This window comes from Trachypithecus francoisi, unplaced genomic scaffold, assembly GCF_009764315.1.
Source record: "Trachypithecus francoisi isolate TF-2019V2 unplaced genomic scaffold, Tfra_2.0 Lachesis_group1, whole genome shotgun sequence".
Taxonomy (NCBI): domain Eukaryota; kingdom Metazoa; phylum Chordata; class Mammalia; order Primates; family Cercopithecidae; genus Trachypithecus; species Trachypithecus francoisi.
Genome location: NW_022681454.1, coordinates 125,894,323 through 125,919,755, shown reverse-complemented (window position 1 = coordinate 125,919,755; position 25,433 = coordinate 125,894,323). Strand labels below are relative to the sequence as shown.

Sequence of the window (25,433 nt, the reverse complement as noted above, 5' to 3'; positions counted from 1 at the left end):
TACCAATATCCTCAAGGCAATGAATACTTCATTACATTTTTAAAATTATATTAATTGCACTAAAATGTTTTTACCCATAGCAAAATTTCTACAAAAAAAATTTTTGAAGAGTTGCTTGATGTGACTTAATACAGGTACATTACCTATGTTTACAAGGTTTACCAACATAAACATGTTTTTATTCATTCCACAAACAATTTGAGAATAGACTATATGCAGCTGCTCATTAGGTTCTATAAAGGAAATTCAAAGAACTGAAGATGTAATCCCTGCCCTTAAAAAAGTTATAATCTTTATTATTAGGGGAAAAAACCAAAATGCACATCTACAAACTAATGAATAGTTCAAAAAAAAGCATTAAGAACCTGACTGGAATACACAGAAAGGTGATAGAAACATGGAGATAAATATGAGTTGGAGTAGTCAGAAAAGCCTCTTGGTTTGGGAGGCCAAGATGGGCGGATCACGAGGTCGGGAGATCGAGACCATCCTGGCTAACACGGTGAAACCCCGTCTCTAGTAAAAACACAAAAAATTAGCCCGGCGTGGTGGCGGGCGCCTGTAGTCCCAGCTACGCCGGAGAGGCTGAGGCAGGAGAATGGCGTGAATCCGGGAGGCGGAGCTTGCAGTGAGCCGAGATCGCGCTACTGCACTCCAGCCTGGGTAACAGTGTGAGACTCGTCTAAAAAAAAAAAAAAAAAAAAAAAAAAAAGCGTCCTGGAACTTGAGCTACACAAGAAAGGAAAATACATACATTTAATGTAACTATCTTATGGATGCTTATTTTGCCTACTTTAATTTCAATTTTTTGAAAGCTGAAAGTAATCGCATCAGTTAGTATTTATTGCTCACATTCTATGCTAGCTGCTGACTTATGTGCCCTCCCAAAATGTATTAGAATGTTGTTCTGACCTAGGTATACATTAAATGCTTAGCAAGTGCTAATCAATTAATAAACATTATGTAAGCATGACTTTTTTGTTCTAGATGTTGAAATTAAAAAAAAACAAGACCGGTCCCTTGGACTTAGATGACTCACAATTCAGTGGAAAAGCACACAAATGTGAGCAACATGTGAGAAAACAGCATGAAAAGTGCCTTAATAGAAGTAGGGGCACACAGAGCACGGAGCCTCTACTTCTGATGGTGGGAACTGCAAGAGCGCGCTGCCAGGGTTACTACCTGAGACCGTCACTACAGCAGTTACTACTGTTACTGCTTGAGACCGTCAATACAAGACTGAACGAAGGGACCAACGCAGAAATGAAAACTTAATACAAAAGAAACTGTTTTAAAGAAGAAATTAAAACTTAAGACAAACGTAACTGTTTTAAGGAAAGGCTAGCATGGGGAAGAAGAGAGAAGAGAAGAAGAAAAGACTCCCTGCTTCTAGTGAGCAAAGGCAGCCGCCTAAGCATCTACAGCCCTTATTGGGTAACAAGAGCAGGGAGAAGGAGGTAACGATTGGTCAGCTGCTTAATGCATCACAGATTCATATTGTTACTAACAGGCTTCAATTATGCCTAATGGTGAGAACCACTTGCACCTGGGTTGTGACTGCCCTCAGCAGTCCTTCTGGGCGGCAGACGCAGTTTGTCAATTTGTCAACGTTCTGCATTTAGGAGAAGAGTTTGCTGTTTACATTTTACTCATGTGGCCTCCAGTGGTATATTGAGTTGATCACGACCCTCACTCTTTCGGCCTGCAACACAGAAGTGCCAGCAAAGACCTCACAGGATGTGCAGGAACAGAACAGGAAAGAAAACAATTATGTTACAAATGGAGGAAATAGCATGAACAAAAGCCTAGAACCATGAGAAAGCTGAGGGGAGATAGGAGATAAACCAGCATAAGGGACATGGTGGATGGGGTGTGGTGAAAAAAGTGATGTTGACAGAAAGGGTGCGGATCACTGGGCTGACATTCGAGTTTCTGCTGATGCCATGTGGACCACTGAAGGTTGTAAGCAGGGAATTTACTGACAAGTTTTGTGTTTTAGAAAAATCGCTCTGGAAGATGTATAGAAAAACCAAAATACTCTGAGAAATCTGAAGTCTTAATCCAATTTATTTTATTTGTTTATTTATTCTTTGTTTCTATCCCAATTTCTCCTAACTACACTGGTAAGGTTTTATTTTCAAAGTTACAGTCTTGATTTCAAATGACTCTTAGGCAATGTTTATAAGACAAAAGGATCTTAAAGAATACAATTGAACTCAATTCAATAGAACTCTTTATTTTCTCACTACAACATAATATTTCTTGAATTTCCTAGTGCAGAATACATTCATGTCTTTGTAATTATTCTTTCCTCATTATGCAGAGAAAATTAACCAAACTGACTCTGACTAAAGAAAAGAAAACAAAATTTAAAGCCAAGAATAAATTATGACTAAATTCATGAAATTCCCACTTGATGCCAGCACTTACCACATAAAACAGAATTTGACCTGATGAGTTGATTTTTGTTTTTTGTTTTTTAAATCAGGTTTTCACAGAGGAATATCCTACAACCTATAGTGACAAAGAGGTTTTATTTGGCCAAAATGCTATGATTCCTGCAAGGCAGAATTAAATTTCTTTAAACTGGAAGAAAGACACTTCTAAAAGTCAATAAAAGAGCAGATAACACTCTTTTTGTGGACAGGTTTTGTTTAGCTGTATAACCTTTTTTGACAGATTTCATTTTTAAAACTCTCTGCAGGAAAATTACTAATGATTTTCCAATCAGAATAATAGGAAACCAAGCAGCATTAAAGTTAGGACTGAGTTATATCAGAATTAGAGAATTTTATTCCAAGATGTTCCCCTTTCATCTATAAGGGCAAAGAATTACAAGAGTTGTGCGATTATATTGGGTCAATAGAATCAATGTAAATCCACAGTTTGGGTAAGTAGGCTAAAAACTCCTTGCTGTATCATTTCTTCTACTATAGGATTTTACATTTTGCCCACCTTTTTCAAATAATTGCCTCTATTCACTACCTGGCCTACATCTACAGGGCCCTAAAAGATAAACAATAACTCATGTAGGTTTCTGTGGCCATTTTTTTATCCTTCTGACAAATCCATTTGAAATTACATATTTTTATATCTAATACTACTACTGAGTTATGATTTTTTAAAGATTTTAATTGTAGATAGGCAGAACATATCATAAAATCAAACTGGCATCTTCTCTTTGTAGGACAATCAGCTTATATTTTATAAAGGAAGGGAAGGGTCAGCAAAATAAAATTATTAACTTTATCTAATTAGATTCAAACATGGATGATGTAGGTATGTTAAAATCACTAGGATATTTACTTGAATTCAGAAAAATAAGCATATGGAGAGAGCTATTGATACAAAGTGACTTGTTATAATAAAAAGTGAGGTTATAATCAAAATTTATTAATTGGAAATGATACATATGTATATATATAATTTTTAGGTAATCTAGTAATCCTATATAGTATCACATATATATCAAATTTAAGTAAGATTTAATGAACAGCATTTTTACCCATTAAGATGTAAAATAATATTTAAGTTTTAACTGCATCTTACTTGTAAGCAAGATATAAAACAAAGTAGGTAAATGAGACTTAAAATGATATGAAGTCTTTATTCCAGAGCCAAAAGAATTATATAGTCTCCTACGTGTAATTTTAGCAATTAAAATGTTGAACTAGACACAAACAATATCATAGAAAAAAATAAAAATCTGAATTCAGAAAAGAAAAAGTTACAAGGTCCTCATTGGGTTATACAAAATTATAATACTGTAAAGCTTGTCCCGCTATAGAACAAGGTGATCTCTGAAATTACAAGCCAGTGAATTCAGAACTATAAAAAGGAAATATTACTTCATAACCTTTAGTTAACCTGTAGCTACACTTCCATAGAAGGTCATAAAATCATATTCTGTGGTTGGATTTAAAAGCTGGATAATTTTATAGCCACTCATAATATCAGGGCTCAAGATCATTGCCTTTACTGGCTGGAATAGAATTCTTTGATCATCCATATGAATATACTGCTAGGTAAGGAGGTAGATGGTACAACATGCAGTCTTACGGGTTAAATATTGGTTTCTTGGAGTCAAATGACAATGTTTACTACCTTCGTCTTCTTTCAAGCATGCTTAAGATTATTGAAGGTGAATAGAAGCCATAGGAAGCTGCCTTTGTAAGTCAGAACTTATATTTCCCTTACGGGATCTTCCCAACAATTGATAGACCCATGTGCACAGTAAGCCTACATCTGATAAAACACTGGCATCAAATGGAAGCTAGAATTTCCATTTCCAGGTTCTTTCAACTTGGGTGACCTTCCATTTCCAAGCTGAAACTTCACTTTCCCAGCGTCTAGAGTGTTTCTCTTAGACGGTGCCTTAGTTTGTGAGTATACTTCCTGTATCTATCATCTGCTTAAAAAGTATCACATACAATGTCCTCTATATGCAAGCTTTTAAATTATTTTAAAATGTACTATCCTTTCATCTTTAAACATTCTTTTAAATTGCCGTTTCCTGCCTCTGTGCCTTTGTTCATTCTGCCTCTGTCACTGGAATGTTATTCTCTGCCCCTCCTACTTCAAGGATCCAGTTTCTTCAGGAAGTGATCCCTGATGTTCTCAGATAAAAGTGATATTCCAAACCTCCCTCCCCACCTACCATGTGCATCCCAAATATTGTATCTGTGATTTTGATATTTATCCATCTCTACCTTATTCTAAGAGTATGTATAAATTCATTTGGCTTACCTCTTGCTTAGCTCTCTTCTAGAATGTAAAAATTTTATAAGTAGGAGCTGTACCCGAGTCATTTCTCGTGTGTTTCACAGCACCTAGTCTACTGTCTTCAACAAGGGCAATAATGTGTGCTTCCTTGGCAATAATGCATGCTAAGAATTACTTTGTGGCATACTATTGTGGATATTTTTATGTAATTCTTAGCTTTCCTTTTCCAGCTGGCAATTGTTTTCTTTCTTGGTTACTTTTGAAATTTCCAGTAATCAAAATAACAAAAAGAAAATTAATCTCTACAAAAATACAGTTCTTAGATCCAGTATTCATGCAAAAAGAATAATGCAGTAAAAATAGATAAATAAAAGCATGCTGAGGTTGTCAGTATTTTAAACACAGTTATGTGGTGTTTCTTGGTAGAGTTGAATGAAGCACCAAAAATATCATTTTGTTAACCTGCTTCTTCCATCTAGTGGCAAAAAGCAGAAGAAACAATGTCCTAGAAAAACACCATGATCAAATGGTTCTAAATGCCATTTCAGGAAATACTGATGATAAGAGTTCAACATTCAAGATTTAAATGATAAGTATTTTTAAATAATTTTAGCAAATTGATAGTGCTCAGCTGGGATAACTGTCAAAGTTAAAGTCATACATGTATTTGCATGCTTTCACAAAGACTTCAACTATATATGTAAAGCTATGTATCACCCCACATTAAATTGAGATAGATTTATTTTGGTATACATAATTATGGATCGGGAACAAACTGTTGGATAACTATTTAGAATTCCACTATTTCCTCAGCTATAAGCACATGACAACCGTGCTGTTATAAGTTTTAAGAGGTGCAATTGAGAACCACTGCCATTGGACTTCACCATTGGAATTGCCAGTGAAAATGTTTTTGCAATAATAGGCAGTGAAAAATTTTGTGACCTGAGGCATAGGGTCAATTGGAAGGGGGAAAGAGGGAAAGTTTAAAGGAGGCAGAATCAGCTGCTCTGCATTGTTAGCGCTGCTTCAAAGACAGTAATGAAAAATAATATGCAATGGACAGCATAATTCTCTGTACTCTCAAAGGCCACCAGCTTATCCCTAATACATGAGGTTTGACTGCCCTTCTAACACTTTCTGTTTGCCTCACTGCAAATGTAATTAATGTTTTAGAAGTTAAATGTGGGTTATGCAGAAGTGGAAAGATGTTCTCCAGAACAGCAACTTTTTCCCCTTCTTCTATTCAAGTGAACCAGTTCACCATGTGTAATGATGATAAAAATAAAAAGCTGTCAAAGTATTTAAATATGTAAAGACTATAAGGGAAAATATAAGTATTTACGAGTATCATAATTATTTTAAACTCAGTTTTTAATAAAAGAAAATATACTTTTTGTTTATTTCCTAATTTTTAAGAAGAGAAAACTTGTGTCTTCCTATCTCTGAAACCCTTTTTCCAGATGAATAGGGACCAGCTACAAAATTTCATTGGATATTTAATCACGTCACACCACCACACTGAAGTTCTTCCTACTGCACAGAAACAGGCAGATGAGATTCTATCCTCCAACTCAGAAATCAACCAAGTGAACAGCGCTCCTGACCCCACAGCTGGGGCCAGCATTGACAATGAGAACTGTTGGCATTTGGATGAAGAAGAGGTGAAAGAGCAAGTGAAGTTATTTCTCTCCCAGGGGGCTTACTATGACTCTGGAAAGCAACTCAACTCAATATTTGCCAAGGTTCAAGAAATACTGTGGGCGAGAGATTCCAGTGGAGCAAGGATACTGATACCAATAACTGAGCAGTTTATGGCTGATCCACGACACACTCTGGAGTCAGCAAGGAACAAGCCTGACAGGCAAGGTCAGGCAACTCTGGAATGAGCTGGGGGCTTTATGGGTGTGCATAATTTTAAATCCACACTGCAAACTGGAGGAGAAATACTGCTGGCTGCAGCAGCTGCAGAAGTGGAGCGACCTGGATGTCTGTCCCCTGGAGGATGGAAACTATGGACGTGAGCTGCCCAACATCACCAATGCACTTCCCCAGAATGCCATTTGCAGCCCAGACTCCTTATCTAGACCTAGACGTACGATATTCACAAGAGCCATTGAGGGTCATGAATTACACTGACAGGACAGCCACCTACAGCAAATAATCAGCAGTGATGTTTACACAGCTCCCGCCTGCCAGCACGAAAGTGAAAGACTACTCTTAATTCCCCAAGCCAGTCACTGTGGCTTGAGCATGTGCCTACAGCCTGTGCTCGGGTTGATGCCCGACATTCCCATGGTTATCCAAAAGAGGCCCTCAGACTCACAGTGACCATTATTAATACTCTGAAGCTGCAGCAACAGCAGCAACTGGAAATCTACAAGCATCAGAAGAAAGAATTGTTGCAGAGAGGAACCACAACCATTACAAACCTGGAGGACCAGGTAGGCTACCCCCGATCCCATTGGCTGCCTGTTTCTCACTTTGACTGAGGCCTGCCGCATGAATGATGACGGCTATCTGGAGATGTCAGATATGAATGAAAGCAGAACTCCTGTGTACCAACATGTTCCTGTGGCTGTAGGCTCCCCAAACACTAGTAAGTCCTACCCGTCATTGACCCTGAAAGTTGCATTGATGAACCTGGGTCAACAGACGATAATGTCTGAAGACCTCTACGCACAGGAGAAGATGTCCCGTAATGAAGAGCAGCTCCTAAGCCAACTCCAAGAGCTGCAGGTTGACGATGAGCTAGTGCAAACACTGCAAACAGCGTATCTTACTGCTGGAAGGGGGCCCTTTGAGCAGTCTGGGAGAAGTCATCCACTAAAAGAGTGTTCCCATGCAGACCTTTGCCAAGTATTTGTTCTCAGCTCTGCTGCCTCATGATCCAGATCTGTCCTATAAATTAGCCCTACATGCCATGAGGTTACCTGTTTTAGAAAACTCAGCTTCTGGCCGGGTACAGTGGCTCACACCTGTAATCCCAGCACTTTGAGAGGCTGAGATGGGTGGATCATCGGAGGCCAGGAGTTCAAGACCAACCTGGCCAACATGGAGAAACCCCATCTCTACTAAAAATACAAAAAAAAAAAAAAAAAATTTAGCCAGGTACGGTGGCAGATGTCTGTAATCCCAGTTACTTGGGAGACTGAGGCAGGAGAATCGCTTGAACCCAGGAGGCGGAGGCTGCAGTGAGCTGAGATCACACCACTGCACTTCAACCTGGGCAACAAGAGCAAAACTCCATCTCAAAAAAAAAAAGAAACAGAGAAAACTCAGCTTCTGTAGGTGACACATCCTACCCTCACCATGTGGTATCACAGCAGTGTGAACTGGCCTCTGCCATGCTGACTGCTGCCAAAAGAGACACTGAGACTCTGAACAATTCTGGAAGCAATACAGAAGAAAAGCACATTCATTCTTCTTTCCTTATCTTCAAACTGGCCCAAATGCATACAAGATTGCTACTCCCACTGTCAGTAGTACTGAGAGCACCCTGCTCCCATGGCCCTGGGACTTGGGTTACAGGTGATGCAGATGACCTTATCAATCCTTAACTGGAGATGCCAGGAGATGGTATGGTGGTTGGTGACCTGTGCTACAGAAGTGGGTGATTCTCCCACTTCTGTCTATCCCCAGGGGAAAGGAATTTCTAGGCCCTACCCTTGGGATGGGACAATGAATCCTCTGAGCTTTCATATTCCTATTCTTTTTTTTTTTTTTTTTTTTTTTTTTTTTTTTTTGAGACGGAGTCTCGCTCTGTCGCCCAGGCTGGAGTGCAGTGGCCGGATCTCAGCTCACTGCAAGCTCCGCCTCCCGGTTTACGCCATTCTCTCGCCTCAGCCTCCCGAGTAGCTGGGACTACAGGCGCCCGCCATCTCGCCCGGCTAATTTTTGTATTTTTTTAGTAGAGACGGTTTCACCGTGTTAGCCAGGATGGTCTCGATCTCCTGACCTCGTGATCCGCCCGTCTCGGCCTCCCAAAGTGCTGGGATTACAGGCTTGAGCCACCGCGCCCGGCCCATATTCCTATTCTTGATGTCCTAAGAAAGGATGTGGCTGCTGGTGGGAGATGATGGCCTCTGTTTAGCCAGCTCAAGCCCTGTTCTCACTGCGTGAACCATATCCTGATGTCAGCAGAACTTTAACCCTCTCATCAGAGATGTATCTAAGACAGTGAATTTTCAGCTGCCAATACTCAAGTGCTCCCTTGGGAGGTAGTGGGCCAGGTAGTTTCCTCCCCATCCCTGTCCATGCTTGTGAGCAACCCCAGACAACTTGGAGGCTCAGGACCCTTTCTAAAGCCCAAAGCCCCAGCACAAGACGCTACCCTGAGAGGTCTCACTTCAGCTAGAACCCCTGGCAGATCTCCAACCCTGGCCTGTGGGCAAGCAAACCACAGACTCTACTGCTCCATCCTTGTGAGAGGCTGAAAGCACCTGCAGAAACCTTCAACCTTCTAACCAGGGAAGGAAGGGTTAGCAAGAGACCCCAAACAGGGTCTGGCCATCTGGGATGCTCCCCTTTCCCTGGTTTGCCTCAGATCATCTCAAAGTTGCTGAGGAGGAGGGAGAACTCATCTATGCAGGCCAAGTTCAAACCCCAAATGGTAATCTGGGCAGACCTGAATCAGGACCCAGATGGCACAGCTGAGCTCAGGCTCTCCCTGACAGGTGTGTGGGCCCTGGTGAGCATCTTGCAGAGCTGGTACACACTCTTCACTTCTACTGAGGCTACTAGTATTGTAGCTGCCACAGCCGTATCCCACACCACTATTCTACGCCTCAGTCTTGACTATCCACAGCAGGAGGAACTGACTAGCTGTGTTCACACACTGGCCTTGCAGTGTGCTATGAAGCATCCACAGACCTGTGCCCCTGTCAGCCCTTACGCTCTGTGAGGAAGACCCCATTGCCTTTGAGGCAGCCTACCAGATTGCCACTGATGCTGACGCTGGTGGCATGAGCCATTCATAGCTGTTCACCATCGCCCACTACACAGGGCTCCGTGGCTACCCGCTCCATGCCTTCAAGCTGGCCTCACTGGCCATGACCCATCTTAACCTGGCCTACAACCAGGATACCCACACAGCCATCAATGATGTGCTCTGGGCCTGTGCCCTCAGCCACTCACTAGGCAAGAATGAGCTGGCAGCTCTCATGCCCCTCGTGATGAAGAGTGTGCACTGTGCCACAGTGCTTCCAGACATCCTGTGTGCGACACTGCACAGTGACTGCACCTGGCCTGGCTGGCACTCCAGGCCGCTGTAGCTCTGGAAAGTTCATGTCCATTGACAAAGCTCCATTGTGCGAGTTGCCAATGATACTGATGACACCATCAATACTTATATCAACACTACAAACTCATGCCTAATACACATCAGCTCTCGCCACCATGCAAAGTTCATTGAATTTCTAAGCAAGGCTCTGGAGACCTTCCTGCTGCCCCAGGATGACCACCTGCAATTTGCTCAGTTCATCAACAACCTCAAACAGATCTACAAAGGCAAGAAAAAGCTGATGCTGCTGGTGCTTTGCCTAAGAAAGCAGATAGCTCACTGCCAGAGCAGCCTGGGTCCCCAGGTAGAATCAGGACGGGCCAAGGACATTGAAACATTTGTCCACCCTGAAAGGACTCCGAGCACCTGTGACTGAGGCCAAAGGACTACAGGGCTAAGAATGGGGAGAGTCTAACTCTAGTCGATATGCCTTCCTTAGCAAGCTTCTCACTACAGCCCACTGTTCGCGGAGGAACTGGGCCCTGCAGATTGACCAGAGACCCCACAACATGCCACCTCCTGCCCCTATATCCTGCATGTTCTGAGCATTGGCCCTGTCTCCCTTGGCAAACACAGAACACTATTTTGTCTCAGGGATTGCTTAACCAGAGAAACAGATGCATTTATGGTGCTGTAAATACTATAGTATATGTGTTGCCAATTATTGTAAAGTTGTAACTATTTATAATTCTGGTTCTTGTTTGATGGGCACTTGAAGTAGCTGTGGGTGGGAAGATATGCTTATTTTCTGAGGAGAACTCACAATCATTTCTCAGGTTTCCCTTGCAGAGTGTATGCTGTTAGCAGTGGAAGAGTGGGGGTACCACGGAGAAAAACAGCCAGTTCGAAAAAAATCCCAAGTCTAGTCAATGCAGAATCCCCCACCTACAGACAGGGCATTTATAGCCAGTGGTGGGTGAGGGGCAGAGGACAGAACTGGACTTAGATTTTTGCCTCACAAAGCTATGAGGACACTGAAGCTCCTGCTCCTGCCTCTTCAGGAGTCTGATGAGCGACTAAGAAACAAGGGCAGAGAGAAGATGAAGGTCTGGGAAGCCGCTGAGCTCATAATATTCTTCTATAATTATTTGCTGGCCCCTTTTGGGTTTAGGATTTTTTTTTTTTTTTTTTTTTTTTGCACTTAAGCTAAGTGCAGACCAGCCCCAGCCTCCAAGTCAGCAAGCAATAAGACTGTGGCAAAAACATGCAGAAGAAGCCTGAGGTAGGGCCGGGCGCGGTGGCTCAAGCCTGTAATCCCAGCACTTTGGGAGGCCCAGACAGGCGGATCACGAGGTCAGGAGATCGAGACCATCCTGGCTAACACGGTGAAACCCCGTCTCTACTAAAAAAAATATGAAAAACTAGCCGGGCGAGGTGGCGGGCGCCTGTAGTCCCAGCTACTCGGGAGCCTGAGGCAGGAGAATGGCGTGAACCCGGGAGGCGGAGCTTGCAGTGAGCTGAGATCGCCGCCACTGCACTCCAGCCTGGGCGACAGAGCGAGACTCTGTCTCAAAAAAAAAAAAAAAAAGAAGAAGAAGAAGAAGCCTGAGGTAGAAAGGCAGGGGAAGAAAGCAAATACCAAATACAGGGTGAGAAGAGAACTGTGCACCTAAAGCAGCCAATCTGATGGCAGAGGGAGACAGGTGCTTAGAATCTGATGGCAGAGGGAGACTGGTGCTTAGAAGCTTGTTTGGTGACAGAACGAATAGAGGAGGCACAGAGATGGGGAACAAACATTTAAGTGGTAAGAGATTTAAAAGGAATGGGGAAGAGAAACCTGGCAAAAAGAAAGGACACATTCATGCAGATCCTCAAACATGAATACAAAGATATCCCTACATGTAGAAATACGCTCAGTTACACATATAAAGACACAGATACATAGATAGCAAGCATACACACGGACACAGATTTTCACATATGCACTCATGTGTGCCCAGATACAAATACACACTAAACATGCACAAACATGAGTGCATTTACACATAGATACGCATCCTCACATATATACACATCATAAATATGTATGTGCACATACAGGTGGTCACCTTTGCATTAGAGAGTATGTGGTTTCATCTACAGTTACGTGTGTGTGTATCTGTATGTCTTAGGATATGTGTTTATGTGCAAAGACATATCTATGCATGCCTGTCTGTATGTGCACATACATATTTATGTGTATCTATGTCAGCTCTATGGCTGTGTACCTGTGTGAATATGTGCACACTGGCCTGTGGGTTTCCGCATGAGGATATACATATTTGCATACATGTTCCCATCTGGGAAAACAGAGGCAGGAGGTGGTTACCATGTCTCCAGGATTCTCGTGGCCAATCTTTCTGGATCAAGTCCATGAAAGGATGCCAACTAACTGGGCGATTGTTGGAGCCACTGACACTGTTTAGATGTGCCAGCAGCCACAAGACCCAAAAGCCTAGCCCTAATCATTAAATTGAAACAAACTGTTAGCATATGATGCCAGAAAGAGCTAGGAAAGGGATAGAATCTGGTGGCCCAGTAGGGCTGTTGACACCTGTGGTGAAACCTAGTCAGGTTATCTCATTTACTTCATAATCACATGTCCCCACATTACAGGCAGTTGAAATGTGTGGGTCCCTCTTATGTATTATAATGAAGTTTTACAAACGCTAGAGACCTTGGTATTTAAAATTTTTTTCACAGTGAACATGGTCAGTTCCCAAGAAATAAATTTCAGACAAATTGTAAACATCATACATAATATTTTATTTATAATTTTTGGACAATCAAGGGAAGGAGGGAAGATGTTATAAGTAATAGTCATGAGAATGAACTCTAGTACAGCTTCCTGTGCTAGAGTCTCAGCTGTCATTTATCAGCTCTCTGAACTTTGGCAAGTCACATAACTTCTCTGAGTCTCAGTTTCCTCATTTATAAAATAGGGATAATGAAAATACTCACCTTATAAGATTGTTCCAAAAAATTAAGTGAGAAAATGCATACAAAGTACTTGGCAATAGTAAGTGCTCAATAGATATAAAATACTATTGTTTACACAGTACCTAGTCTATACTAAGCATTTGTAGTACATTATCTTGCATAAAATATATCTAACATTACCTGTTTTCAGCCACGCTCTGAGCCAACATCCTTTCTATACTACTTTAAGATGGTATATAAGATTCCTTGCCTCATTGGGAGGTTGGGTCATCATTCTGAAGGCTCCTGTGTATACATATTAAATAAATGCACATGTATAAAAAATATATATATATCTCTCTAACATTTATTTGATGCATGTTTAAAATAAATTTAAGAGTGCTCTTTTTGGTAAATATTTCTTCATCATAGCTTACCTTTGTAAACAGATGTGTGATTTTTATAAGCAATTTTCAAGATTGTTTTCAAGTCGTTTAATAGTCAATAAATAATTACAATTAATATTCATATTTGTGTCTGGTTTGGGGGAAGTTTTTAGAAAATCTGAACTGAAGAGCTTAAGATTATTTAAATTAAATAAAACAGAGAAGTAAATTAAAATATCTGTAAAAGAACAAAAAAAAAGGAAGATGAAATGATCATTAAAAACTTTTAGTCCCTAAAAAAATAGAAGCTATCATGAATTTCTACAAGAATATTTGATATGACACCATAAACCTAAAGAATGACAGAAAAAGGTCATTCCAAAGCACTCAATTTTCCTATCCCCATGTAAGTCTGGGTTAGAGTTAGGCTATGATGTGATTTTTGAAAACTTGGTAAAAACATATTTACAGAACAGAGGCATATTTTCATTTCTGGATAAAATATGTGCTATTCAAGATATGAAACTTAATTCTCTATAGTTAAGGAGGAATAAAAGAAAAAGGAATTATCATAACTTGCACACAACTGCTTTTGAGTTATGATACCCACTCAATGTCATTTACTCTACTGAACCCAATTTATAATTACTAGTTAAACATCTTTAACATGCAAAATATACCTGAAGGACTCTCAAGAAGTCTCCTTCTGAGATTTCTGAGACAAAAGTCTCCTTCTGAGACAAAAAATATAAGGCAATTTAAAAATATTTTAGGCAAGATGGCCGAATAGGAACAATTGCAGCTCCCAGCGAGATCCACGCAGAAGGCGGGTGATTTCTGTATTTCCAACTGACCTACCTGGCTCATCTCACTGGGACTGGTTAGACAGTGGGTGCAGCTCACAGAGGGTGATTAGAAGCAAGGTGGGGCGTCACCTATCCCGGAAGGACAAGGGGTTGGGCAGCTCCCTCACCTACCCAAGGGAAGCTGTGAGGGACTGTGCCATGAGGAACACTGCATTCCAGCCCGGACACGACACTTTCCCATGGTCTTCACAACTCACAGACCAAAAGATTCCCTTGGGTGCCTACACTGCCAGGGCCCTGGTTTTCAAGCACAAAACTGGGTAGCTGTTTAGGCAGACACTGAGCTAGCCACAGGAATTTGTTTTCATATCCCAGCATCACCTGGAACACCAGTGAGAAAGAACTATTCACTCCCCTGGAAAGGGGACTGAAGCCAGGGAACCAAGTGGTCTAGCTCAGCAGATCCCACTCCCATGGAGCCCAGCAAGCTAAGATCCGCTGGCTTGAAATTCTCGCTGCCAGCACAGCAGTCTGAAGTCCACCTGGGACGCTGGAGCTTGGTGGAGGGAGGGGCGTCTGCCATTACTGAGGCTTGAATAGGCGGTTTTCCCCTCACAGTGTAAACAAAGCCACAGGGATGTTCAAACTGAACGGAACCCATGGCAGCTTGGCAAAGCTGCTGTAGCCAGACTGCCTCTCTAGAGTTCTCCTTTCCGGGTAGGGCATCTCTGAAAGAAAGGCAGCAGCCCCAGTCAGGAACGTATAGATCAAACTCCCATCTCCCTGGGACAGAGCACCTGGGGGAAGGGGCCCTTGTGGGCACAGCCTCAACAGACTTAAATGTTCCTGGCTGCTGGCTCTGAAGAGAGCAGTGGATCTCCCAGCACAGTGCTCAAGCTCTGCTAAGGGAAAGACTGCCTTCTCAAGTGGGTCCCTAACCCCCATGCCTCCTGACAGGCAGACACCTCCCAGCAAGGCTCAGCAGAAACCTCATACAAGAGAGCTCCGACTGGCATCTGGCAGGTGCACCTCTGGGAAGAAGTTTCCAGAGGAAAAAACAGGCAGCAATCTTGGCTGTTCTGCAGCCTCCACTGGTGATACCCAGACAAACAGGGACTAGAAGTAGGCCACCAGCAAACTCCAGCAGACCTGCAGCAGAGGGGCCTGTTAGAAGGAAAACTAACAAATGGAAAGAAATAACATCAACATCAACAAAAAGGACGTCCACACAGAAACCCCATCTGTGGGTCACCAACATCAAAGACCAAAGGTAGATAAATCCACAAAGATGAGGAAAAACCAGCAGAAAAGGCTGAAAATTGCAAAAACTAGAACGTCTCTTCTCCAAAGGATCACAACTCCTCACCAGCAAGGGAACAAAACTGGACGGAGAATGAGTTTGATGAACTGACAGAAGTAGGGTTCAGAAGGTGGGTAATAACAAACTCCTCTGAGCTAAAGGAGCGTGTTCTAACCCAATGCAAGGAGGCTAAGAACCTTGGAAAAATATTAGAGGAATTGCTAACTAGAATAACCAGTTTAGAGAAGAACATAAATGACCAGATGGAGCTGAGAAACACAGCACGAGAAGTTCGTGAAGCATACACAAGTAACAATAGCCAAATTGATCAAGCAGAAGAAAGGCTATCGGAGATTGAATATCAACTTAATGAAATAAAGCGTGAAGACAATATTAAAGAACAAAGAATGAGAAGGAACAAACCAACCCTCCAAGAAATATGGGACTATGTGAAAAGACCAAACCTATGTTTGATTGGTGTACCTGAAAGTAATGGGGAGAATGGAATCAAGTTGGAAAACACTCTTCAGAACATTATCTTGTATCTTCAGAATATTTCCAACCAAGCTGGGAAACACTCTTCTGAACATTAACTTCCCCAGCCTAGCAACACAGGCCGAAGTTCAAATTCAGGAAATACAGAGAAAACCACAAAGATACTCCTCAAGAAAAGCAACCCAAAGACACATAATCATCAGATCCACCAAGGTTGAAGTGAAGGAAAAAATGTTAAGGAAAGCTAGAGAGAAAGGTCAGGTTACCCACAAAGGGAAGCCCATCAGACTAACACTGGATCTCTCTGCAGAATCCCTACAAGCCAGAAGAGAGTGGGGGCCAATAGTCAACATATTTAAAAGAATGTTCAACCCAGAATTTCATATCTGGCCAAACTAAGCTTCATAAGCAAAGGACAAATAAAATCTTTTATAGACAAGCAAATGCTGAGATTTTTGTCACCACCAGGCCTGCCTTACAAGAGCTCCTGAAGGAAGCACTGAATATGGAAAAGAAATACGAGTATCAGCCACTCAAAAACATACCAAATTGTAAAGACCATCAACACTATGAAGAAACTGCATCAATTAACGGGCAAAATAACCAGCTAGCATCATGATGACAGGATCAAATTCACACATAACAATATTAACCTTAAAGGTAAATGGGCTAAACGCTCCAATTAAAAAACACAGACTAGCAAATTGGAGAGAGTCAAGACCCACTGGTGTGCTGTATTCAGGAGACCCATCTCATATGCAAAGACACACATAGGCTCAAAACTAAGGAATGGAGGAATATTTACCAAGCAAATGGAAAGCAAAACAAAGCAGGGATTGCAATCCTAGTCTCTGATAAAACAGACTTTAAACCAACAAAGATTAAGGGAGACAAAAAAGGGCATTACATGATGGTAAAGGGATCAGTTCAACAAGGAGAGCTATCTATCCTAAATATATGTGCACTCAATACAGGAGCACCCAGATTCATAAAGCAAGTTCTTAGATACCTACAAAGAGACTTTAACACTCCACTGTCAATATTAGACAGATCAGCAAGACAGAAAATTAGCAAGGATATTAAGAATTTAAACTCAGTTCTGGACCAAGCAGAAATAATAGACATCTACAGAACTCTCTATCCCAAATCAACAGAATATACATTCTTTTCAGCACCACATTGCACTTATTCTAAAATAGACCACATAACTGGAAATAAAACAATCCTCAGCAAATGCAAAAGAACAGAAATCATAACAAACAGTCTCTCAGACCACAGTGTAATCAAATTAGAGCTCAGGATTAAGAAACTCATTCAAAACCACACAATTCCATGGTAACTGAACAACCTGCTCCTGAATGACTACTGGTTAAATAACGAAATGAAGGCAGAATAAGTTCTTTGAAACCAGAGAGAACAAAGACACAATGTACCAGAATCTCTGGGATTCACAACTAAAGCAGTGCTTAGAGGGAAATTTATAGCACTAAATGCCCACAAGAGAAAGCGGGAAGGATCTAAAATCGACACTCTACCATCACAATTAAAAGAACTAGAGAATCTAGAGCAAACAAATTCAAAGGCTAGCAGAAGACAAGAAATAACTAAGATCAGAGCAGAACTGAATGAGATAGAGGCACGAAAAAACCTTCAAAAAAATCAATGAATCCAGGAGCTGGGTTTTCTGAAAAGATTAACAAAATAGATAGACTGCTAGCCAGACTAATAAAGAAGAAAAGAGAGAATAATCAAATAGACACAATAAAAAATGATAAAGGGGATATCACCACTGATCCCACAGAAATACAAACGAACATCAGAGAATACTATAAACACCTCTATGCAAATAAACTACAAAATCTAGAAGAAATGGATAAATTCCTGGACACATACACCCTCCCAGGAATAAACCAGGAAGAAGTTGAATCCCTCAGTAGACCAATAACAAGTTCCGAAATTGAGGTAGTAATTAATAACCTACCAACCAAAAAAAGTCCAGGACCGGACGGATTCACAGCCAAATTCTACCAGAGGTACAAACAGGAGCTTCTACCATTCCTTCTGAAATTATTCCAAACAATAGAAAAAGAGGGACTCTTCCCTAATTCATTTTATGAGGCCAGCATCACCCTGATACCAAAACCTGGCAAAGACATAACAAAAAAAGAAAATTTCAGGCCAATATCCTTGATGAACATCGATGAGAAAATCCTCAATAAAATCCTGGCAAACCGAATCCAGAAGTACGTCAAAAAGCTTATCCACCATAATTGAGTCAGCTTCATCCCTAGGATGCAAGCCTGGTTCAACATATGCAAATCAATAAACGTAATCCATTACATAAACAGAACCGATGACAAAAACCACATGATTATCTCAATAGATGTAGAAAAGGCCTTTGATAAAATTCAACATCCTTCATGCTAAAAACTCTCAGTAAACTGGGTACTCAGTAAACTGGGTATAGATGCAGAAAAGGCCTTTGATAAAATTCAGCATCCTTCACGCTAAAAACTCTCAGTAAACTGGATACTGAGGGAATGTATCTCAAAATTATAAGAGCTATTTATGACAAACCCACATCTAATATCATATCAAATGGTCAAAAGCTGAAAGCATTCCCTTTGAAAACCAGGACAATAAAACGATGCCCTCTCTCACCACTCCTATTCAACATAGTATTGGAAATTCTGGCCAGGGCAATCAGGCAAGAGAAAGAAAGGGTATTCAAATAGGAGGAGAGGAAGCCAAATGTCTCTATTTGCAGATTACATGATTGTATATTTAGAAAACCCTGTCTCAACCCAAAATCTCCTCAAGCTGATGAGTAACTTCAGCAAAGTCTCAGGATACAAAATCGGTGTGCAATAATCACAAGCATTCCTATACAACAATAATAGAAAAACAGAGAGCCAAATCGTGAGTAAACTCCCATTCACGATTGCTACAAAGAGAATAAAATACTATGAATACAACTTACAAGGGATGTGAAGGGCCTCTTCAAGGAGAACTATAAACCACTGCTCAAGAAAATAAGAAAGGGCACAAACAAACAGAAAAACATTTCATTCTTATGGATGGGAAGAATCAATATCGCGAAAATGGCCATACTGCCCAAAGTAATTTACAGATTCAATGCTATCCCCATTAAGCTACCATTGACTTTCTTCACAGAGTTAGAAAAAACTACTTTAAATTTCATACAGAACCAAAAAAGAGCCCACATAGCCAAGAAAATCCTAAGCAAAAAGAACAAAGCTGGAGGCATCATGCTACCTGACTTCAAATTATACTACAAGACCACAGTAACCTAAACAGCATGGTACTGACACTAAAACAGATATATAGACCAATGGAACAGAACAGAGGCCTCAGAAATAACACCACACATCTACAACCATCTAATCCTTGACAAACCCGACAAAAACAAGCAATGGGGAAAGGATTCCTTATTTAATAAACGGTGTTGGGAAAACTGGCTAGCCATACACAGAAAATTGAAACTGGACCCCTTCCTTGCATCTTATACAAAAATTAACTAAAGATGGATTAAAGACTTAAACATAAAACCTAAAACCATAAAAACCCTAGAAGAAAACCTAGGCAATACCATTCAGGACATAGGCATGGGCAAAGACTTCATGACTAAACACCAAAAGTAATGGCAACAAAAGCCAAAATTGACAAATGGGATCTAATTAAACTAATGAGCTTCTGCACAGCAAAATAAACTGTCATCAGAGTAAACAGGCAACCTATAGAATGGTTGAAAATTTTTGCAATCTATCCATCTGACAAAGGGCTAGTATTCAGAATTGACAAGAAACTTAAACAAATTCATAAGAAAAAACAAAGCCCCAGCAAAAGTGGGCAAAAGATATTAGCAGACACTTCTCAAAAGAAGACATTTATGCAGCCAACAACATATGAAAAAAAGCTCATCATCACTGGTCATTAGAGAAATGCAAATCAAAACCACAATGAAATACCATCTCATGCCAATTAGAATGGCCACCATTAAAAAGTCAGGAGGATGTGGAGAAATCCACAGCTGGGGAGGATGTGGAGAAATAGGAACACTTTTTTTTTTTTTTTTAAGATGGAGTTGTGCTCTGTCGCCCAGGCTGGAGTGCAGTGGCACGATCTTGGCTCACTAGGAACACTTTTACATTGTTGTTGGGAGTGTACATTAGTTCAACCATTATGGAAGACAGTGTGGCAATTCCTCAAAGATCTAGAACCAGAAATATCATTTGACCCAGCAATTCCATTACTGAGTATACACCCAAAGAATTATAAATCATTCTACTATTAAGACACATGCACACGTATGTTTATTGCAGCACTATATACTGTAACAGAGACTTGGAACAAACCCAAATGCCCATCAATGATAGACTGGATAAAGAAAATGTGGCACATACACACCATGGAATACTATGCAACCATAAAAAAGAATGAGCTTGTGTCCTTTGCAGGGACATAGATGAAGCTGGAAACCATCATCCTCAGCAAACTATCACAAGAACAGAAAACCAAACACCATACGTTCTCACTCATAAGTGGGAGCTGAACAATGAGAACACATGGACACCGGCAGGGGAACATCACATACCAGGGCATGTTGGGGGGTGAGGGGAAAGGGGAGGGAGAGCTTTAGGACAAACACCTAATGCATGCAGAGCTTAAAACCTAGACGACAGGTTGATGGGTGCAGCAAGCCACCATGGCACGTGTATACCTATGTAACAAACCTGCACTTTTAGCACATGTATCCCAGAACTTAAAGTAAAATTTAAAATAAATAAAAGAAAACAGCAGAGCAAGAAAATCATATATAGATAAAGCCAGAGACACAATGAGACTGTCATTCTCTAGATCAAACACTGTCACATGAGATGTCACATGTCATCATACTTGTAACCCAAAGTATCCTAACTTACAGTTTAGGGACAGAGCTACATACTGTGAAAAGGGGCCACTTCCAATGAATAATTTTAAAATCTTAGTATCTCTAGATGTAAGTCATCTCTGTCTATCTATCTATCTATCTATCTATCTATCTATCTATCTACCTCAATGTATCTACCTACCTATCTATATTATCTGTTTTATTCCCAATTTACAAATCAAACTAAATTGAAGATTGTTACTCTCCTTAGTTTTTAAGATACATCAGAGACACATTTGGGTGTGAGCTATGCCTCCAAATCTTCTCTAGTCACTAATTATTGAGATTCTTTTGGATATAAACATGTTACCCAAAAGACAATACTGTGAACACCCAAGTGTTTAAAGCTTGTTTTCTATAAACAGCATAAATTAATAGATTTTGAATTTTTGTGATTAGATAAAAAATAAAATTATTAAAACAATATATACACTTAATACATGTGATGCATTCTGATATTTTCTATTTACTTAACTGTTACATACAATCTACTAAAAGATTCTATAATCCACTCACTAATAGGTTTGTAACCTGCATTTTGAAAAGTCACTGACAAATTACTCTATTGTTTTTGAAAGAAAATAATCCTCTCAAGAAATAAAAGGATGACTTGTCATGTTCCAAAGAGTATAATATAATGAAAGGAAAACAGATTCATTTACAGTTTTTCAGTTTTCTGCACAAGTGGACTATGAGATGACCATTCAGAATAAATTTTTACTAAATCATCATTTTTCTCATATATAAAGATAAAAGGTTATTATAGTTATTGCAAGTTATTCAAGGATATGAAGTTTTGCTTGCCAAAGATTCCATGTCTTCTGAAGCTTATTTTTTGCTTTGATAAAAACAAGCTAGTAAAAGCAGTTAGTACAGATGAGGCATGGGATTTCTTTCTAATATTCCAGAACACTATGATACATTCCCTAAGGATAATAAATGTTAAGAGAGTTGCATTCAGATTAGCCACTAGTCCACCACCAGTGTACACCTGCTACAATAATAATTTTCATGTGTTACACTGCTGCAACAAATAATACTCTAGAAGGGCTTAGGGGGAAAAAGTGACTCCCTTAGTGAGTGGCTTATTAATAAGGAGTGGCTTAAATACTCATCTTCCCTATTATGTACTACCACATAAAAGTGAAGGACTTATGAACCTCTTTTCTCTTCTATGCTGTTTTTATTTATAGAATCAGGGAGGAAGAGATCTTGGTTTAATAGTTTTATCTTGTATTATTTTATTAAATATGTTTTTCTCACCATTTCCATACTCTTCTCCTTCCTGAATACCCATAATGTGAATATTTGTTCACCTAATGTGGTATCTATACATTTCATAGGCTTTCTTCATCCTTTCAAATATATTTTTCTTTCTTTTTTTTTTATGTGCCTGTGTTATTTCAAAAGATCTGTCTTCAAGTTCAGAAATTATTTCTTCTGCTTGTTCTAGTCTGCTGGTGAAACTCTTGATTGTATTTCTTTTTTATGGCATTCATTGAATTATTCAGCTCCGTATGGTTTTTAATGATATCTATCTCTGTTGAATTTCTAATTCAAATCATAAATTGTTTTCCTGATTTTGTTGAATTGTCTGTCTGTAGTATCTTGTATCTCATTGAGTTTACTTAAGATTATTATTTTGAATCTTTTTCTGGCACTTCATGTATTTTCTTACGATTGGAGTCTGTTACTGGAGAATTATTGTTTTCCTGTGGAGGTGACATATTTCCTTGCTTTTTCGTGGTTGATATGTCCCTATGTTGATTTCTACACATCTTGTAGAAAAGTTACTTCTTCAATTTTATGGAGTAGGTTTCATAGAAAAAGAACAATTTGCATTAATGGGTCTTGGAGTGTCAGTTGGGTGGGGTGTGTTGGCCTTCATTTTAGGTGGATGCAGTAGCGTAGCCTCCATGTAGTTTCTTTAATTGAAATCCACGCTAGTAGTGTTTGCAAGTTTCTCGCTTACTTAGTGGCCTAAGCTGAGAGAATATGTGGTGACCGTGGTGTGCCTTTGCTGGGATTGGCCTCACCACCCCATTTCTCTGGGCAGGAGTACATGCATGCACACAATGGGTCAGTCACCTTGGGGTCTGTCTTGCTATGGTTGAACCCATAGGGCTGTTACACTGGTCAGAATCACACACAAGTGGCTGCTTGGTTGGCTCAGGGGCATGTCCACTGGGGACAGCCCATGGGGCTGTTTCTCAGGTCTGGGGCATAGGCTCTTGGCTGCTTGGCTAGCCTAGGGATGTGTCCACCTATTTCTCAGATCCTTATTGGGAGCACAGGGCCAGTGGGAAGGCCCAGGGGTGTGTTTGTGGTGGGGTTAGGGGAGGATGTGAGAATGCAGAGCTGTTTCTCAGGTTCTGACTCTGGGCACACAGCCAACTCCACTGGGTGTATCAGGTGCTCAGATGCTCAGAGAGCTCTCCCACTTGGAGGAAGGCATGCAGCAGTTTGGCTGGCTCAAGGGCAGGCTTGTCCTGGGAAGGACTGGAACACCATTCCTCCTGCCATAAGCGTGGGTGGGGGTTGGTTTCTCTGCCATGCAAGACCAGAGTCACAGCCAATCCTGAGCCCAGACTCCCCACAGCTGGGTTGTGAGGTTCAATCACCCCTGTGGGTTTGGCATAATGAAGATGGAGCCCAGTGCCAGAAAAACACAGTGGCTACTGACCTCAGAGCAAGACACACTCCAGAGATGGCTCAGGTCTCAAGATGGCACCATGCTGCAGCAGCTTGGCTCAGAGTGGGTGAGTAGGGTTGGGAAGTATACACCTTATACTCCTAAGCCAGTGCAACACAGCTGCATGAGTTCCCTGCAGCTCTCCAAGATGGACTCGGGGCTTACAGGAACTATGGGATTCTTCTGTTTAAGGACTATAGGTGTTTGCAGTGGCAATGGGGCTGGGGGACAGTGGGGATCTCCTGCTTATCCTTTCCCCACATGTGAAGTCTCTCCTGACTCCACATGTATATCTGATCCAGGCAGAGAAGATGAAGCTGCAGACAACAGGTACCTCCACATTACCCTCCTAGACTTCCAATCACTACTCCTCCACTGCACTCCAGCACTCTCCCTTCAACACTGGAGTCAAAATCTTAGCTGTTTATTCATTGCCTTGGTCCTTTATTGTGGTGGGAATGAATGCCAGGTATCTCTAGTCAGTCATCTTGCTGACATCCCTCTCAATAGCTTTATTTTGTAAATGAGTAGTGAAGACTAAGAAAGGCAGTAGCATAGTAAATAAGTGCCTTCTCTTGAGAATCAAATTCCCTGGGTTCAAATCTACCACTTCTTAACTGTATGCTCTTGGGCAAGATATTAACTCTGTAGGTCTTAGTTTCATTAACTTTAAAAATAAGCATTCTAAGAGTATCTGACTTTCTTTGAGGTTGCTGTAAAAAGTAAGGGTAACATTCTTTATATAGTTTCTGAAAAAATAATAAGTATTCAATAAGTATTAGATATTTCAATGAGGTGACTTGCACAAGGTGAGGCAGCTAAAAGGAATGCCCAGTCTATTGTGGCCGTATAAGACATTTGGTGTTTCTGCTATGTATACCAAAGCATACTAATTATATTTAGTGACATTAATGATATAATATCACTAAGTAATATTATCTTTTTGCCATTTTTCATAAAACTAATTCAAAAACATACATTTGTATTTAGCATAATGTGCATTTCTCTGAATGCCCAGACTTCAATTTACAGTTTGGTTTTCTATTTCAGCAAAGCTATCTTTTCAAAAGATATACTCTAGGTACTGTGGTGCTTTAGGGCATTATTACAAACATGGGTTTTCAGTGTACTATTGAGTCAGAAATACTGTTTAATGGAAATTACAGGTGATAGGCTGCCAAAAGAAAATACATTATTACTAAACCTTGCACTCTCTGCGAATTTTTCAAGAGTGCAAAGTAAAAAATTTACAGAACACACAAAGCTCTCTCAGGAGCCAGTGATGTAGCTATAAATTATTTCATTGTAATTCAAATACGTAGTAAAGTAAAATGTCATTTGACAGCATTTTCTATTTCTCCTTTATATTACATATTAGATATATAAATATCAGGCAAAAATTTACTCATAGATCCCATTATATGGAAAAGAATATCTTAATTACTGGTTATCTATTGTGAAATAAAATAAAATATGCACACACACCCCTCACTTTTCACAGATTCATGACTTCTGGCTTCCTATATTCCTCATATATGTGTCATCCTAGCTTCCAGGGTAACTCTTTTTACTATTCCTTCCACGAAAAATGATAGTTGGTAAAAACTAAACAGTTACAATAGTCAATTTTATAAGTCTTGCTCTTTCAGAGTAAAATTAAGATAAGAAATTATCAGAAAATGAGTAGGGCCTAGGAATGGTGATTTAACAAAAAATATGCTACACACACACAGAGCACATTTTATGCTCTCTCTCTATATATATATGCTATATATAAACATATATGATACGTATAAACATATATTTATAAAAATATATTTTTCTTGAGAATTTTTTTGAGAAAAAATTATATATTTATATATCATATATATAAATATATATATAAAATATATATATATGTTA

At 40.1% G+C, this 25,433-nt stretch overlaps 1 pseudogene; it reads left to right on the top strand.

Moving 5' to 3' along the window:
* Window positions 1-6,185: 6,185 nt before the first annotated feature.
* LOC117084943 lies at window positions 6,186-10,379 on the top strand (annotated as a pseudogene).
* The last annotated feature ends 15,054 nt before the right edge of the window (window positions 10,380-25,433 follow it).